This window comes from Canis lupus, chromosome 36, assembly GCF_003254725.2.
Source record: "Canis lupus dingo isolate Sandy chromosome 36, ASM325472v2, whole genome shotgun sequence".
Lineage (NCBI taxonomy): Eukaryota > Metazoa > Chordata > Mammalia > Carnivora > Canidae > Canis > Canis lupus.
This window is the reverse complement of record NC_064278.1, coordinates 13999272-14007010: the sequence shown is the minus strand read 5'-3', so window position 1 is coordinate 14007010 and position 7739 is coordinate 13999272. Positions and strand designations below refer to the sequence as shown.

Here is a 7739-nt window from a genome sequence, read left to right as displayed (position 1 = left end):
TTACTATCTACCTCTCCGCCCACCCACACCAGGATATAGGATTCCTGAAGGCAGGAATTCTCATCTGTTTTGTTCATATTTGTATCCCAGAGGTTAGAACAGGGCTTGGCACACAGTAAGCACTCAAAAAGTGTTTCAGTTAATGTTTTAACTGGAGGACAGTAGGGACCATAGCCCTACCTATTTTTAGACCATAAACCATAAAGAAAGCTCACCTGCTGCTGAAACACCATAGGAATGATTAACTTGGCATTCAGCCTGTCCTGGCTGGTTGAGAGCCAGAGTTGAAGGAGCAGAAAAAGATGTTATTAAACCTCCAAGGGGCTCAGGACAGGTCATTGCTCTGTCCTCAGTTTTTGCATCTACAAGATGATGTGGTTGAACCAAATACCTGCAATATTGTTCCCAGCTCTAGAACTCTCTTTCTGTCTTTAATCTTCCTGTACATCTACATGTCACACAAAGGAAAGGCTTAGGTCACTAGGACCAGTGAGAAGCTCCTTTTCATCCTGTGGGTGTTATCAACAAATTCACCAGAACCAAGGACACAAAATTCTACTGAAAATCTCCTCCCAATCAAGGCTACAAACCCACAGCTGTGATATCCTTTTGGTTTTATGTAGCGCAAATTTCTTTGTTCTGAGTCTTAACTGGTGCCAAACCCAGTATTACTATATACATTTGTGTTGCCTCAGAGGTCAACCTGTCTCAAACCAGTTCAGATAGAGGAACATCTTAGAAATTTTTCCTATGTTTGCTAATCTTGATGTATGGAAATTTTATTATATATATAATATATTTTATATTTATTAATATATATTCATATATTTAATATATAAAATAAATATTTATATATAAAACATATAAAATATAAATATAAAGTATAAATTATATGTATAATACACAAAATTTAGAGCCAAATCATAAACCATCCTATAGATATATAGATTCCAGTAGAGACAAATGGTAGTGGATTTTTAAAGTTCATGACTAAAAAATTTTAAGTTGTGAAAATCTGATCTTATCATTATTTGATTTTCTTTTCTGCAAACTGAGAAGCACTGGCCCATCACCTGCATTTTAGAGCCTGGGATAGTAGGTTAGCATAGAGTGGTTAGGAGCACAGGCTCTACACCTATTAGTTGCAAGATGGTGGGTGGGTTATTTAACCTCTTTGTGCTTCAGTTCCCTCCACTATAAAATGGAGATGATGATGATGATAGCACCTAACTCCTATGGTTATTGAAAAATCCAAACAAGGGAATTTCAAGAAATTCAAATCAAGAAATACAAACTAAAACTCTCCAGCTGAACCAGGCACCCAATAAGAGCTTGGCCAATGTTGGCTATTATTATTATTTTTATTTTTAAGACTTTATTTACTCGTTCATGAGAGACACAGAGAGAAGCAGAGACATAGGCAGAGGGAGAAGTAGGCTCCAAGCAGGAGCTCGATGTGGGACTCGAACCTGGGACCCTGGGATCACGCCCTGAGCCAAAGGCAGAGCCACAGAGCCACCCAGGCGTCCTGATGTTGGCTATTATTATTCATCGCTGCAGGCCAGAGTGAGGTGCCCTTAGGAAGGGGTCAGCTCAGCCAGGGAGAGATTAAAAAAAATAAGTGCATTTGAGAAAATGGAAGAATTAACAAGGGAGAGGAATAGATAACGGAGAGCAGAAAGCCACTGGAGAAGCTGTATGTGTTTATTTCACTTGGATTTCTGTTCATTTAAGCCTTTTAAAAAATCATTTCTCTCTCCTTACACAAGGCTTCCTCTGGTGGGCAGAGCCTGAGGTCATTGACTGTGGAGGCCAGAGTGCAAGGGTCAGGTGAGTATTCAGTTTTGAGCAAAAGGCTGTTTCAGGTGTTGTTCCAAGTTATCTATCTCCATGCAACCCTGGGCCTGGGGCAGGAACACCGGGGCCTGCAATGTAAGGATTTCCCAAAAGTAGTCTTTCAAATCAACGGGAAAAGTTTTGAGGTTTTTTTTTTTGCTTTTGGTCTTGTTATGTTTTAAAGTAACTTCCTAAGACTAAGTCTATGGAAAGAAGAGCTGGACGTGGCCAGGATCAACACTCTCGCAGGCTGCGGGAGGAAGGGACGCCAGGGTCTGTGTCTTCTTTCAAGGGAATCTGCATTTTCCAAAGCCTGTTGGCGCCCTCACGCGGCTTCCCAGGCATACTTTGGGCTTGGGGTTATTGTTTCCAGTGTGTTCAACCTTTCCTCAGATGTCACTGAACTGTGCGTAGGCTGGCCTTTGGGGCATTGACCTGTCAGCAAATAGATAATGTTTTCAAAAAAGCTTGAATTCTGTTCAGCGTTTTATAAGGGTGAAAACTGAAGTGGGAAAAGGTTGTAAAACCCTTTGACTCTCCATGGTGGAGTGGCTCGCTTCTCCGGCTGCCTCAAGTTCATGTTCACAGGTAAGTGACTTCTACCGTCTGCACCGTTTTGAGGACTACGTTCTGCAAGTCCACATGCTCCAGGTTCTACTTGGTAGGGTGTTGTGTGTTTGATCCACTAAAGGCTTGTCATGCGATAAACAATACTATGATGCTTCCATAGGAACTTGCCGAGTACGTCGATGATGTCACAATGTGATAGGCGATACAGATGGCTCTTGGTCACTGTCTCATTTATAGTAATACTACTTTATGCATCAATTCTCTTGAGAATGTGCGAGTGGGGGTGGTATATGGGGTGTGTGGTGCAAATGGGTGAATGGATTGAATAATCTGCCCAAAATAAAAATACTAGTGAGTGTTTAAATCTTGGTTGTATGAAAGCACAATTCTGTTTGCACAGAAAACAAATTCCTGTCCCAAAAGCTGGTGCTGGCTTAATATAGGACTATGCCGACTTGATCTTTTCTCCCACACCATGCTCATTTCCTCATTCTCTCAGTTTTCAATAATTCAGATACTAAAGAATATGGGCTCTGCATGCCTGGCTGGGGGGTGGGGAGTTGGTTTCTAGAATCTTATTTTCCCTCTCGTAGGTTTCCCTAGCTAGTAGAAATGCTGCTGCTGATTTGAACATATCAGTCAAATATCATTCACATTGAAGACTGGGAATAGAGTGTGGTATTTCCAAGTGTTTTGAGAGAAGAATAGCTTGCTAGACGTATTAGAAATGACATGGAGTGTACCCAAAATTCTTAATATTGGGATCTAACAATGGTTATTATACTTGTGAGGTGTTAACTTATTTACAAGCTTTTGTTTAACAGAAGTTGTTTCTGTGTGTGCCCCCCTCCCCCCCCAGCCCCACACATCCCTCACCCCTGTAGACTAGGGTACCCTCCTCCTCTGCTCTGTAACCCTCTGCCATTATCTCTGGAGCCTCTGTTTCCCTGCCTGGGAGTTCCTGTTTACATGCCCTGCCCCCTACTTGATTGTAAGGCCCTTGAATAACATGTGTGTCCTTCTACTAAGGGTAATGGTGACAAATATTTGCTATGAATGTTGCAAATAGGTTAGGAAGTCACGTAGGAAAAAAAAAACAAAACCCCTGCTCACTCAGTAGTTTTAAAAGACACTGAAATTGAAAAAAAAAAAAAAAAAGAAGAAGGAGAAAAAAAGCCCAGGTTCCATTGCAAGAATCAAGGGTCAGAGTTGTGTGTTGCTTTGCACAGATGGGAGAACTATGGGCGTGGAGATCAAGAAAAGCTGGGAGTAATGCTGACGTTAGACTTCTTGTTTGAGTGCAATTCTTCAGTCTTCCATTTCATTTCTTTCCCTTGTCCATCAGCTGCAGTCCTCGAGGCTAAAGGGGCCTCCTTTTTATCCTATCCTATCTTCCACTTTGTTGGAAGGCATAACCCGCTTACCCGCAAGACAGTATTTTCCTATTTTTCTGCTTCTTAGCATAAACTAATATTTCCTTCCTCCTTTTAATGATCCTTGGGAGAAACAAATCATTTGCTGGGTTTAATAATATCAAAAGTGTGCTACCTACATTTCTGCATGTCAGCGTGAAAGACATTTAAAGAGCTTTAAAAATCAGAATTTGTGGCTTAGGAGGTAACTTTCAAATTCAAGGGAACCAGGAGCAGTTCTGCTTTTCTGAGAAGCCAAGGAAGGGGAGTATGTGGTGCTGGTGGCCTTGAAAACTTTTATAAAAGGAGAAACCTCACAAGAGAAAAGCCAAGGAGAATATTCACCGTGTGATGTGGGGTGAGGTGAAGGCCACTCTACTCCTGAGCCTGGCCTAGTACTCCTCGCCATCCCTCCAGCTCCTCAATGGCCATTAGCACATTTAGATTCTCCTTATTATCTTGGCCTGGATATAGAACAACCTCAGCCTCTTCCTCCTGAGTCCAAAGCAAGACCAACATGTTTCAAAGATAGTAACTGGGGGGAAATGAAATGGAAAGCAGAACAAATCTCCCCAGAGACAACTGAAAACCTGGTACATGATATAATAGAGAAGGCATCTCCTAAAGTGACAAGAGCCTGGGCACCAATGGCTTGGCTCTGGGGCACCAGAAACCTATTTCTTTGGGTCACCTCCGGCCTATCTGCCCGAGAGTGAGGTGGACTGTCGGGTCTGTGCTCTGCTAAACGAGGGTGCCTGCTTGCCTGGCCTGGAAGAATTTTTGTCCTTCCCAGACAGATTTTCTAGTCCCTCTGCGTGTGGGCTCTCAAGTTCCAAGCCTTATCAGAGTGTTGGTGGTTTTTTTTTTTTTTTTTTTTTTTTTAGTGTAAAAATGATCCTATCTTTATCTTGCCTAAAACTCTTTATTAGTTTCCTTGCCACTGGGATAAGGTCCCAAGTCCTCACTGTTAGAGATGAGGCCCTGAGGGAATCCAGCAGCCACATCCTTCAGAGATGTGCATCCACTTTCCCTCACACTCACTGGACATTCTTCTGTCCTAAACCTACGTGCTCTCTCTCGGGTCTGGGCCTTTTCACGTACTCCTCCCTGCCTGGGAAGCTGTTCTCTCTCCCATTTCCTTGGCTAATTTATCACCCTCATCTCCTATGAGGAGATATCCCAGGATGAAAATGCTCTAGCTCCAAAGTCTCCTCCAGTTGCCCAGACAAGGGCAGGGCCTCCTATTGAGGCTCGTGGAGCTACCCATGCTTCCCCTTCCCTCACAGTCACCACGCTTGTCCTTTCTCATGTAGCACCTGTCTTCCCTGCTGCACTGTAAGTTCCATGAGGACAGGGCACGTTAGAGGGCTGGTGCCCTCCATATGGTTTTAGGTTGGGTAAGTCAGGTTCTCCAATATTTCTCCCCAGGCACCAGAACTGTCTGGAACTGACCTCATAATACAGGAATCGGCAAACATTTCTGCAGAAAGCTACACAGTAATTTTTTTTAAATTTTATTTATTTATTCATGAGAGACACAGAGAGAGAGAGAGACAGAGACAGAGACACAGGCAGAGGGAGAAGCAGGCTCCACGCCAGGAGCCCGACGTGGGACTCGATTCTAGGTCTCCAGGATCACACCCCGGGCTGAAGGCAGGCACTAAACCGCTGTGCCATCCCGACTGCCCTAGAAAGTAAATGTTTTAAGCATTGGTGGGGGGTGGGGGATGTAAGTTTATCTCTGTCACAGCTACTCAACTCTGCTATTGTGGCACAAGAACAACCAAAGACAATATTAAAACTAATGGACATGATTGTGTTCCAATAAAGCTTTATTTACAAAAACAGGAAGTAGGCCAATGCTCCTATTATAGCTGTATCTTCAGCCTGGAAGGATTCCAGCCTCTGAGAGAATTATTATTCCTGACCTGTTTCTTTTCTCTCCTCTTTTCCTTTCCGTCTTTCCTTTTCTTTCTTTCCTCTCCTTTCCTTTTCTTTCTTTCTTTCTTTCTTTCTTTCTTTCTTTCTTTCTTTCTTTCTTCTTCTTTCTTTCTTTCTTTCTTTCTTTCTTTCTCTCTCTCTCTTTCTCTTTCTTTCTTTCTTTCTTTCTTCTTTCTTTCTTTTCTTCTTTCTTCTTTCTTTCCTTCTTTCTTTCTTCCTTCCTTCCCCTTCCTTCCTTCTTTCTTCCTGTTTTCTTTTTCCATTCTCCTGCAGCATCAATAGCCAGACTTGTGTCTTGAAGTTACACTTAGCAGCCTTGATGTATTGGCCCATGGTGGGCACTGACATTTTGTATTCATTGGATTTTTGGGTTAACCCTGACATGGTTTATAGAACTCTATATCGACCAGTTTTGACAGCCTCAGGCACCCCATCCCCCATAGCACTTCTTATTTATCCCTCTTTCTGACATTTGTCAATGTCCTCAGTTCTCTCAGGTGATCCATTCAGGATCTCCTCCCCTTCAGTGGTCTTCCAGAATATTGTTGTTAGTGTTCTAAAGTAGAAATATCTGAGATGTGTCTACCAGGAAAGGTCAGGAGACTGTCCTCAATGTTGATAAGATTACACATTTAATCAAAGAAAAGAAAACTTCAACCCTGGATAGTTAAACAGAAGCACAGATAGTCTGCACATAGACCACATGCCATTTAGTAGAGAGGGACAGTGATGCTGGTGTGGACACTTAAGAATTCTTGGGGTTTCCACAATTAGGTGGCCAAAGTCTGCCAGCCAGTGCTTAGAAATCTTGACAACTAGACTTTCTGAGTTTATTGGAAGGCCATCCTCCTGGAAGACTTGAAAATTCTCAATCTGTTTCCAAAGAGATTTTTTTTAGAGATTAAAATTATTCAATTTATGAAAAGACAGAGTGAAAAGGAGATAGCATAGTACCTTATTTTCAATTCTGAGTTCTTTTGTGTTGGTTAAAGTGAAATTTTGTTATGGTAAATTGTTAGGAAACCTTAATTAAAGGTTCCTGCAATGTGTGATACCCAAGAACCCTTCACACACTTTAGGAAGCTCAAGAACAAAACTGTTAGCTTAGGGTACTATAGTTAACAGCTGAGAGAGTAGAATTAGTTGACATTATGTCTGCTGATTAGGGTGGGGAAATAATGTGTCAAAATACCAGAGCATGGGGATCCCTGGGTGGTGCAGCGGTTTGGCGCCTGCCTTTGGCCCAGGGCACGATCCTGGAGACCCAGGATCGAATCCCACATCAGGCTCCCGGTGCATGGAGCCTGCTTCTCCCTCTGCCTATGTCTCTGCCTCTCTCTCTCTCTCTCTATCATAAGTAAATAAAAATTAAAAAAAAATACCAGAGCATGTTTAAATCATGGAATGTGCCAGGTGAGGAGACACGCTCTCACAACCCTGTGAAACAAACCTGTTTATTACTGACAACTAGATTCTCACTATGTTTCCAGGGTTTCAGAAACTATCAGAGATATTCTCCAGCATCTGCTATGTTTCCCAGGATCTCATTTAATTAAAAAGTAACTAACCAGTAAAGAAAACATGGTCTACAGATATACCAGAATTTCATTCTATGCTTATAATGATATGAGGCAATTCATCTAACATCTGATTCTGGAAACATTGCCTTTCCTGGAAAAATATCACAAGCAAGGCTTTTGTTTATTTGTCATAGAAATTTTGGTATCTCATTGCACTTTCCCAGACTTAGCATTATAAAATGGCCACTGCCTTTGTGGATGCATGCAAGTCATCAACTTTTTCAACACAATGGCCTTCAGAATTCATCACTGCCATTTCTGACCTGGGCAGAGATAAGGCAACTAGCTTCAATTTCTGACTGAGCAACCAATCAAAGGGCTAAGAACCAGCAGCAATGATGTCCAAGGCCAGGAAAGGATGGATGTCCCAGCTAAAGTAGAAGAGCAAATTCATCCTCTT

At 42.2% G+C, this 7739-nt stretch overlaps 1 protein-coding gene across 1 annotated transcript in view; it reads left to right on the top strand.

Moving 5' to 3' along the window:
• Positions 1 to 2090: 2090 nt before the first annotated feature.
• Positions 2091 to 7739, top strand: part of ABCB11 (ATP binding cassette subfamily B member 11) — an 88070-nt gene continuing 82421 nt past the window's right edge. Inside the window, exon 1 of the mRNA XM_025460076.3 lies at positions 2091 to 2424. The gene's annotated coding sequence lies outside the window, so the exon portion shown is untranslated. The remainder of the gene's footprint in view (positions 2425 to 7739) is intronic.